The sequence below is a fragment of the Arachis duranensis genome, chromosome 2, assembly GCF_000817695.3.
Source record: "Arachis duranensis cultivar V14167 chromosome 2, aradu.V14167.gnm2.J7QH, whole genome shotgun sequence".
Taxonomy (NCBI): domain Eukaryota; kingdom Viridiplantae; phylum Streptophyta; class Magnoliopsida; order Fabales; family Fabaceae; genus Arachis; species Arachis duranensis.
In genome coordinates this window covers 16,952,898-16,965,051 of record NC_029773.3, presented here as the reverse complement: position 1 = coordinate 16,965,051, position 12,154 = coordinate 16,952,898, and positions in this window count along the sequence as shown.

Here is a 12,154-nt window from a genome sequence, read left to right as displayed (position 1 = left end):
TCTATGTTTCTACCAGAACAATTTTATAGGTAACCCACTTATTCACTCTCAGCCTCTTCTTCCCCAATTTTCATTAAATTAAGTGAAGGTATTGAATTTCTTTGCTCTTTGATGTTTTAGGATCCAATTAGCTTGAGAAAAATATTCACTCTTGCTTATATGAAGCTTGGGTAAGGTGAGGATACCATAAATCCTATTTAATTTACTGAATTTATACCTTGGATATTAAATTGGGTATATGTGTTATGAATGTGTATATTAGGTTGTGAATAAATAATTAGAGCTTGAAATTGTGGATATTGAAACTTGGAGGTAGCTAAATACTAGTGTTTTGCTGGAGTTATTGGGGTTGTGTTTGTTTTAATAAGTTGACTTATCACTATGAGGAAACCGGCCAAGGTATAGTTTAGATTTCTTTTATTTAATATATAATGTTCTGTGAAAACTTAGGCTAGATGACCTTAGGATAAGTTGGAACGTATGGAAATGTATGATGCTTAGTGTCCTTAGCATTTTGGATGAGAATTGGTTATGTAATGGTAATTATTGTTGTATGAGTAATAGGGTAGTAAATGTTGAGTTGACGATGATATGATTATGTACATATTGATTAAATGCATAGTGAAATTATGAGTTGTGAAAGAGTACCATGTTATTGTATCTTGGATGATGAACCGGTATAGGATCTTGTGGTTAGGTTATTGTATGTGTTAGGGTTGATTTTTCAGGTGTGAATGGCTGATATGTGAATGGAATGAACAAGAAAATGAATGTTTAATAAGTTTGTAAGAATTTGGTTTTGGGCCGAACTTCAGCGAGCTATAATTTGGCTTCTGGACCCTTAATTTGTTTTCAACTTATTTTAAATAAAAATTGGGTTCGTGAAGTTTATGCCATTCAAAAAACGGATGAAAAACGATTTAAAATGATTAAGTTATGTGCGTCGGAAGTTTGGATAAAAATTATGTAAATCTGCAGCATTCTGCCTAATCAGGTTTTTGGGAAAACGCACGTCCACGCGTATGTGTGGCATGAAATTTTTACCTGTGCGTACGCGTAACGGACCAATATGCATGTCCACACGTACGCATGGCCCACGCGTACGCGTATGCATGGTAAGGGGATGTGCGCGCGAGCTGCTTTATTACACTCCCACGCGTATACGTGAGCCACGCGAACACGTGACCCCTTTTTCAGCAAACATGATTTTTCTGAGTTTTAAACTCTATTTCAAACTTCTAAACCTCTATTTTCATTCCTTTAGTCATAAATAATAGTATTAGACCTGATAGTCAGATGAGGTTAGGGAGTGTGGATAACTTGGAGGTGAAGTAAAGCTGAAAAAGTGATGAATTGAATTATGAAATGTTACGAATGATTATGTATAATATTTGGCTTGATTAATTAAATGATCTGAGATACATGATTTTCTGGGTTAAGTATCGTGGCTTGCCACCACGTGTAACAAGTCGAAAACTCGATACTCTATTAACTTTACGACGTAAGGGTGACCGGGAACTTATAAATTTTTGGGAATGTTTACCCCCATTGAGCAATATTATTTATTTGAGAAAAAGCTATGCATAGACTCTTGGGGATGCACGTCGAGGGACAGTCCAAAGGTTTAGCAAACCAGACTTGTTGGGTTGGCTTGATAACCGACAGATGAGACTCATCATCCATAGGACAGGCATGCATCATGTGCATATTACTTGAATTACTTGTTTATGCATTAACTGGGTTTGCCTAATTGCGTTAAATGTATATTTGTTACATGCTGTACTTGTAACCTTCTTGTGCTTGCCTTATCTGCTTATTTGTTTGTGATATGTTGTTGGAGATGGAGGTATGGAGGAAAGGTAGTAAGACTTAGATTCAAGATTAAGTTAAGATAGGCTCAGTTACTCTTAGAAAACTACCTTTTATGGTTTTTGTTTAATGCTTTAAGCTTAATAATCTGAGTGTCGGCATTCTAGGATTGTCTCTGACATTCCCAGGACCTTATATCTTATATGTGTGGCACATTTACCATACTAAAAACCTCTGGTTCTCACTCTATACTATGTTGTTGTTTTTCAAATGCAGGTCAAGAGGCACCTCATTAGGCGTTTAGACTTCTAAGACGAAGTGGTTATCGGGTTATTTTGTTGTATGGTTATATATATACATGTACTTAGTTTCCTCTCCGCATGACTTGATCCTTTTGACCTTCTTAAAGGCTTATGGAGAGGTAGGATTTTGTTTATATAAATTTGAGTTTTGGATATGTATATATATATGCCCTCTATTCCTACTTTTGTTATCTTATGCTTCATAGCTATAGTTTTCTTTGTACGCAAGTTAACTCATTTTTTGGACATTATGCTTTTATTTCGCGATTTTTATTTCTCCTGTTCTTCAAGGCTCCTAGTTTATTATATTCTTTCTGCTATTATATGTACTCATTTTATTCTAGAGGTCGTAACACCTCATCACCTCTATTTTACGGCTTAAGCATAAAGTTGAGTGTGTGGTAGGGTGTTACAATCGGCTCCCACCGAGGTTCGTCCAAGTAATCAATCGGACGTTATGGTAGACAATGAGAATGGTTCTTATTTCTTAATAATGGTAGGTTTCTTCTATGTACAGTAGGCAATACTCATAAAAGTTGGGAACATTGAGAACCTTGGTTCTACGGCAGAAAGAATATTAGTTGGGAGCCAAGTTTGATTCAATTTGAAACAGTATTGTCCATTTGTCCTTCTCGTAATATGAAGTTGGAATGTTGGATACCTTTAGGAAACCAAAAATCACTTTTTATGTAGATGTGAAGCCTTTGGCAATTATTCCAATCCTTGAAATGAATGATGTAATTACAGATTTTCTGGATACCAAATTAAATTATGTTGGTTATTCATTTTACTAGATCTGTGGATGATTATTTTCATTATAAAGTGTTTAGTTGTTTGGATTGGATTCAATTAAATACAATTAAATTATATTTGATGTTCATTTTACTAGGTATGCAGATGGTTATTTTCATTGTTAAGTGGATGTTTGTTTGTTATTATTAGATTCAAGTAGATACAATTAAGTTATGCTAAATGTTTAGTTTAATAGATATGTGAATGGTTATTTTTATTTTCGAGTGGATGTTTGGTTGTTTGTATTAATTAATTATTATGTACTTTATGAGCAAAATTTTCTTATATCTTTAAGGAATTTAATTTTGATGCACTGATTGTGAAAAAGGTTTTACCTAATCGACCAATGTCATGTATTTTTTTAGATGATTTTTCACGCCGTCAAAGTAAAATAGTAGTAACAATAACTAGATACATGCACAAAACTAATTTACACTGACAATGTATTAAGGGATGTCCTTCAATGGTATTTTTTATCTAAGCTGTTTTGATCGTTAATTCTTTAATTTTGGCTTTGATTCAGGTGTTGGTGCAACAACTAGTGTTGGTGTATATGTTCTTGTTGGAAGCTGCTTGCGAGCATTCTGGTCCGTCGGTGATTTCTTTCTTGGTAGCTGGGTTTGCAGCTACTCTTTCAACTTTTTGCTATGCAAAGCTTTTTGCGAGTCGCCGCCTTTCTACTGGAAGTGCTTATCATTAGTGAAACCTATAGCCTGGATAAGACCATCAAAATACTCAGGGATGGCAAACACTGAGAGAAATGTAATTGCATTGCGACATTTACAGCTATACCAATATTGTTTCTCTCATTGGTCTATTTAGTATGACTACAAAAATACAAATGGAATATGAATTGATTATGTTTGTTTTAGGGTAGTGCTATTCTTGGTTAATAATGAAGTATAAGCTATCAAAAATAATTTACTTATGCATTGCTATAAATAGACCTACATAGTTCTGTAATGTCCTTTTATCCATGTAATTAATTAATTCAATAAGAACTATGTCTGTTAAAATATTGCATATAATGCTCTATTTACCATCCGAAAATTTTGTTGCAGTCCTATGGGAACCATAAGTTTTATGAACAAATAATTCATTACCATATAAATTATTGATTTTTCTTTTTCGCATCAATGATTGAGATGCATCATGTACTATACTTTAAGCCATTTAAACTAAAGCAGATGTTCATTTTACTATGATTTCAGATGGTTGTTTCCCTTCGAAAGTGGATGGTTATTTATCTCACTCACGTTTTCATAAAAAATTCAATTATTTAGTCCTATTACTTGTCTGTAAATGTGTTGGATTTTACAAATTGATAGTCATAACAATTACTATGAAAGGATAAAAAAGATAATTATTTTTTATTAACTAAGACATGGTATTCCTTTTTCAATTAGAAAAAATATCTTGATTTTATTGCAACATGTAGTAGTTCTATTAAGCAAACAAAAAATTAAAAGAGAAACTAAGATAGGCTAGATGTTCATTTTACTAGGTAGCTAATAGTTATTTTCATTCTAATTTAAATGTTTATTTGATTTGGATTGGATTTAACAAAACTTTGCCTGATTAGAGAACTTTATTAAAAAATATTGTGAGCATGGTGCCTATTATAAACGCAAATTTTACTAACACGCTTGATCCTATTTAAGTTAGTCATTTTCTTAAAATATAAATTAATAAATTATAAAATACATATCACTAGCAATCTCATTATTACACAATTTATCACTAACAACAGGACCAAACATTTAGTAACTTTTTAGATTAACAATTATTCTTATTGTGTACAAGTACAACCATGTCATTTGCATCTTTGGCATATTCCAACAGCATTGTTTGATATTCTTTCACCCTAGTAAAAATATCGCAGCCTCCTTTAGCATCTTCCATATTGGCCTCCTTTCTAGATTTTTCCTAAAGCTCCACTTCTCTCGTTAATTTCATAAGAGATTCCATTGATGAAAACAAAGTTCTTTACATCATTATCAATATCAAATAAAATATTAATATAAAGTAAGAAGTCTTTAACAGATTTCATCTAGCAAATTGTTATTATATTATTCTAAACTCTTAAAATTCATACATTACCATATAATTAAATCTTCTATTTAACAATTGTGATTGCTAGCACAACTGAAATAGGTCTCAACCTATAATTCAATTATCTCACATCCTACATAATAAATCAAGCAAAAGACCTAATACATAATCAAATCAAACTTTCATTTATTGAAGAAATCCAACCATCCGAATACATAGTAAATTAAACATCCGTATATTTCTGGCAAGTAAAGTAATATAGCATCCGTCATATCAAGTGGTTTAAAAGATGAACAAGCACACAAATGACAAAAGTGGTTTAATAACATCTCAATTGATCATCCTTATACACTATGAGTTATTAATTTAACAAATGATAAGCTGAATTGTTTTTTTTTCTCTTTTTTTTCAAATAAAGAAAACCCAAGCCAAATTACGAAAGATATAGAATTAGGTTGATTCTTACGCAACTATAATAAATTTCAATCAATTATTTAAGCAAAACAAACATAAAGAGAACTAAATCAAGAGCTATAGATAAGCTTGTAAGATCAAAGATAAATGAATAAATTGTATACATAATTTTGGGCTCAAATAATTGTACAATTTTTGTATCCACTCAGAAGAAGAAAAGTTTTTTATTCACATTCATTTTACACATTTCAAATGCCTGGAAGTAACTAAGAGGTGGAGTCCTCAATAAACCAATAGTAAACTCACAATTCACATAGTAAATCAAGTAAAAGACTAATTAGGTAACCAAAACAAACATCAATTTATTGAATGACACCCAACCATCCGTGTACTTAGTAAATTAAACATCTGTCTTATTTTGAATAAGTAAAATAATATACCATTCGTCATATACAGTAGTTTAATAGTTCAACAAGCATTCACTAGTTCAACAAATTTAGGTAAAGTCTCATTTGAACATCTGTGCATGCTACTTAAATCCTGGCCTAACTAAACCAAAATTAGAAATATATAGTAATGAAAAAATAAGAACATGCAAATCAGTAACAGCCACACATTTTTTATTTCAAATGAGTCCAATTATTCAAATACATAAAATGGTGTACAGAATAAAAAAAATCCAATAACTTAACCAGATCCATTGAATAAACATCCAGTTATCAAATAAATTCATAGCAATCAACTAACCTAATGAAACAGCAATAAGGGAGGCGGTCAGCATTGGGTCTGGTGCGAGAGAGTGCGATGCCGGGTGCAAAAGTTTGGCGGCGCGGCGATGCCAACTAAGAGCTCCTCTGCTTGGATAAGCATAACCCAAATTAAAAAAATATATAAATGAAAGTGGTTTAAAAACCAGGAAAAGCGAACAGAAGGAGAAAACCACGGCATTGGGGGGCGTGCACGCCAAAATAGCGGCGGCGCGAAGAAGCTTTAGTGGTCAATGTTGGGTCAGGTGCGATGGAGTGCAACCCCAGATGCGGACCGTTGGCGGCGCTACAACCTCCGTGAATGGCCGACCTTGATTCTTGCTGGAGGAGCGTCTGGGTGGTGCCAGATGTTCAGTTTGCAACGGACGCCGTGGGAGGATCTGGTGCGGCGCCGACGGTAGGGGATGTTAGGGCGTGGCTGCTGCATTTTCAAAATTAGGGGACGAGGGAGAAGGGATGTTGGTAATGGCGCGCCAGTGGTGAAGGCTCTCCGTGACTGCACTTTCAGTTTGGGGTAGAAGAAACGTGTTTACTGTTAGGTCAAAAAGGGTAGATGATTAGGGGAGGAATTAGGGTGTAGTGTGTTTTTAGTTGAATTGGGCTAATTTTAGGGCCCATTGTTCATGTTAGTCAGATAAGTCATTAGTTACCTAGCGTTGTCCAATCTTTATTCTTTCATTCTTGATATGCTAAAACATGAAACTTAGATGCATAACTCCAACTTTTTTTTAAAATGAGTTCCTATGTGAAGATGGGCTAATTCGAATTCAAATTACTATAGGAAAAAGGATGGTTACTTGTGGCTCCTAAAGCGCAAGATTGGGTGGAACTCTACTTCTAATTGGAACTGCGTTTAGGAATTAAGGGGTCTCGGAGAATATGAAGTTCTTGATTTGATTGTGCTTACATGATACATTACCTACTTCTGTTTTTCGCTTTTGCCAGGATGTGGCTACTTCAATGACCTGTCAGCGTTGTCTATCTTCCTGATTTCCTCTTAGTCCATCATTCATTGTCTCAAGGATTGCACGATAGCTTCTCAAGTTTGGCAGATCTTTGGCTTCTTTGGTCGCAATTTCTTTCAAATTCAAAGTCTCAATGAGTGGGTTGAGGCAGGTTGTAAGAGTGGGGATGAGTGGAATTTCCTGACTTGTCTTTGGGTCATATGAGTAGACCGGAATGAACATATCATCAACAAGCTTTCACAGCAAAAGTGGTTTTTTCGAGTTGGTACAACAACTCCTTTTATCGATGTTTCATGGTTGCTTTAATCCATTTACTGTATGAAATTTCCCAAATGAGGGTTTCTGAAAATTGAACTATGATGGGAGCTTTTATGAAAATTTAGGGAAGGCGGGGTATTAGTTTTGTAATTAGAAACAATGTTGGTGTTTGGATGCAAGGTGGTTCTAGGCCAATGCTACGAGGGCGGCACCTTATACGCAGGATATGCTTAGCTCGTGAGATTGGTTGTACAATTTTTTGTTTGTGAAACCAATTTACCAGAGACATTCTTCCTCATCTCTCATTGGAAGGTTCCCCTGGATCATGCAAAAACAAAGGTGATTCATTAAATCTTTGAATTGAAGCTCCTCCCCAAGTTGGCTTATTGATAGACAAGCATACCAAGTAGCAAATTGGTTGGCCAAGCATAACGCCTTAGTCGTTATTAGAAAAATATTGTGGACGAAGCCTCCAAGATCTTTGCAAAGGATACTACAACAAGATATTTTTTAAAAATATCTGTTCTTATTTCCTTGCTTTTTCTTGTTCTTTTCTTTCTTTTTGTTACTGCTCACCAAGAAAACAAGTGCTAACTTAGCGGATTTTTTTATTTAAATTAAAAAGATATAATATTTACCGATTTAAATAAACGTACAATTATTTACTAAAATACATTTTGGGTCATATCTCGGATGCACTGGGGGAATCAAGTCAAATTATTTATAATTATTACAATATTTTTTTTAAAAGACAAATATTTACATGGATAAATAAGTCAAATTATATATTTGGATGCACTAAAAAAGAGTCATACATTTAATGGAGGTTTATAAATATAAATATTTAGCAAAATACATATATGAATAATGGTAACTAACGTTGTCCAGCGGTAGGATCCAAGTGGTGTCCAGTCCCACATCCACAAGGACAGGATACCCTGGGAAGACGGAATGGACGAGGACGAACACCTGGCTGGCTGAAAGTGAGTGGTGGACACTGGTATGGTGGTGGAGGAGGAGCTGATACAGTCATGGGAGGAGGAAGAGCTGATACAGTCATGGAAGGAGGCGTAGGAGGTGATCTCTAGACAGTACCGGACGGTGGAGTCGGCGGTGGCAGAGATGGAGTCTGAAAGTGGGGTGACGGAGTAGAACCTGATTGGTGTGGTGGTGGAGGAGGAGTCTGATAGTGCCCTAGAGGAGCTATCCCATGCCGGGTGGAAACACTGCTCGACATCCATGGTATGTCGGTGTCATCTCTCCTGTGGCGATAACGACTGGCCAAGGTATCCACTTCATGACTGGGTGCCCCGAGGATCTCGAACATGTCATCGATGTCCATCATATCATCGGATCTAATGTCGAACTGGGGCTGCTCCCAAGCTCTGTCATCAGTCGGGTGGTCAGCTGAAGTACCCGGCATAAGCCTCGAAGTAACATCAGCTTCATGGTCATCGAAGAATGAGTTAGAGGGATGCTCTGTATGCGCATCGGGAATGACATCCTCGTGTACCTCCTCATATCGAGCGTACTCAGCCTTTTCGTTTGACAACTGCTGGTCTGCATCATGATGATCCCCACCGTCCCTACGGGCGTGCTAACCACGTGCCGGCTGCGCTGTTCTTCGGACATCATCGCGAGGTCGCCTCCTCACCCGTCGCCTCTGATCTGGGGCATCGTGCGGTAACGTAAGTCATCTCTGTGACCAACGGTTGCAAAGAGGATATTAGCCGGCGGGGCTGCTGCTCTGGGATCTTCTAGGATGTCATCGTCCGAAAGATGTCGCACTCTGCAGGCTAGCTGCCACCAGGTGATGTACTCCTGTGTCAGGTGAAGATTCGGATGACTGTCGATGGTAACCAAGTGTTGTGGCTGGTAACACCCCCTAAATAGATCGTACCAGTACCGATGCTGGTCTGGCCACCAGACATCATCTCCCCTGGTCGTCCTAATGAGATATTCATCAACATTCACTGGGTCTGCGGGCCTGTGCTGCTGCCCCCTAGCTGCCTTTTCACCCTGTCAATGTGATGGAACTCAATAAAGTGAAAGCAGACGATAGGGATGGCAGCCCTCCATGTATAAAGCTCGGTATCAGTCATGAGCCAATCTGGGGCAATCTGACATAAATCTGTATCGTCGTATGGTGTACAATGAAACTGTTTGCAAAATAATGAAATAATAATGAAATAATGAACGATATACCAACGGTAGATTGTAAAATAATGAAAAATATAACCATAAAATAAGGAAAATTAATGAATGATATACCTGCTCAAATGTCAGCGCATCGATCCGACGACGCAAACTAAGTATCCTGCCATCATGATTATCTCGACTCTGCTGCCGAAGCCCTGCCAACCTGCAAAGATTGATAACATAGATTAGGTGTGTAGCATATAATAATCAACAAATTAATAACAACTTCGGTATACCTGGATGCAAGTGGGAACCTAACGACATCGTAATCCGCTGGACTAAAGCACGGGAACCTGTGGTATATCCACGATAAAAAGAAGAGGCATGCAACCTGCAATATTTGACACGTCACGGGATGCCGCCATGCACAACGAATGATAGGTATGGCAGAGATGTGCAGACCCCCATGACAACTGCCTGCATTAATCGAAATCCTTTAGCAGTGGCAGCCATCTCAACGGCACAAGTGTATGCGTTTCCAGCCTCCACCGCTCGACAAATGCAGAGATCAAGCACCCGTCAAAATAAAAGTCCCTCAACTCCACTCCACTGCATGCCCAAATCCAGCCTCTCTTATACAGGGAAGCAGGATGGGTGGCAGCGGGAGACCTAGCGTCACATGGCGTGGCAAAAGTAACCGTGGATGCTTCAATTCCCAAAACAGATAACTAACGCATATTAATTACATCTAAATCATTAATTCTCCTTAAACAGTACTACAACCTATAATGTGCCAACCTATGCGTTTACGTTAAACGTAACAGAAAAATATAAATTTCTAATTCACTAAAGACTAACACCCTAAACGCATTACAAGATAATTATATAAATCTACAAATCTTAAACCTATTAAACACAGATATTTTTTTATTTAAATTAAAAAATATAATATTTACCAATTTAAATTAAAAAAAACCATTAAACACTAACCTCAAAGTCCAATGCTCCAGCTACGTGCCAAGTATCATTCAGCCTATTAATGTCTCATGTGCAGACATATGCTCGGGGGGCCATAGCTCGTGAAGAATTTCGCTTTCACACATGCAGAATCTCAAAAGTTTGAAAAAAAAGACCCTAATCCATGCTGATCTTGGATGCTGTGGGTTTATATACACCCTAGACCATATCTCGAATGCATTGCCCCTGATCACTCTAATTGTACATATTTCGGATGCAATTGGTAAAAACTAATTATGGTCATATCACGGATGCACTGCATTCGAGATATGACTAGCACGTGGCGTGTCACAATACGGTAGCAGTGCATCCGTGATACGCTTTTAGTGTGGTTTTTTCCAGTGCATTCGAGATGTGACCCAAAATATATTTTAGTAAATAGTTGTACATTTATTTAAATCGATAAATATTATATTTTTTAATTTAAATAAAAAATCTCTAACTTAGTAGTGTGACGTGGACACCATAAATTCTATTAAAAATAGTCACAATTTAGTAGTTTAGGCTCATTTCAATTCACCCGCCAGCATAAAATCATAATTTTCAATTTACTCTCAACATCTTCTTTATCATCATCTTCACATTTTCTCTTCCTTATATATTCATGCAAATTAGAAATTATATTTTCTCCAAAAAATTTTATTTTATCAAAATGCTTATTGGTGGACGAAATTGTGATACAAGAGTTCCAGGCACTGGTAGAGAAGCTCACAACTCCGTTCAACTTAACCAACAAGTGTACTGGGTCATCCAAGTAATACCTTACGTGAGTAAGGGTCGATCCCACATAGATTGTTGGTATGAAGCAAGCTATTTAGATCAATAGTGGGAATTTCAGATAGGCGTGTGGAGATGCTAGAATCCTCTCGAATCTCTACTTTCTTTTTACATTCATCAAATCCTTCTTACTCATTTCCATGGCAAGCTGTATGTAGGGCATCACCATCATCAGTGGCTACTTTTAATCCTCTCAGGAAAATGGTCCTATGCGCTGTCACTGCACGGCTAATCGTCTGGAGGCATCACCCTTGTTGATAGCTACATCCCATCCTCTCAGTGAAAATGGTCCAAATGCTCTGTCACAACACAGCTAATCATCTGTCGGTTCTCAATCAGGTTGGAGTAGAATCCATTGATTCTTTTGCGTTTGTCATCACGCCCAGCCTTCAGGAGTTTGAAGCTCGTCACAGTCATTCAATACCGGAATCCTACTCGGAATACCACAGACAAGGTTAGACTTTCCAGATTCCCGAGATCCTACTCGGAATACCACAGACAAGGTTAGACTTTTCGGATCCCCATGAATGCCGCCATCTATCTAGCTTATACCATGAAGATTCTGTTGGGAAATCTAAGAGATATGCGCCCGGCCTAGAGTAGAACGGAAGTGGTTGTCAGTCACGCATGTTCATAGGTGAGAATGATGATGAGTGTCACGGATCATCACATTCATCAAAGTGTTGTGCAACGTATATATTGGAATAAGAATAAAAGAGAATTGAATAAAAAGTAATAATAATTGTATTGAAACTTGAGGTACAGCAGAGCTCCACACCCTTAATCTATGGTGTGCAGAAACTCCACCGTTGAAAATACATAAGTGAAAGGTTCAGGCATGGCCGAATGGCCAGCCCCCATG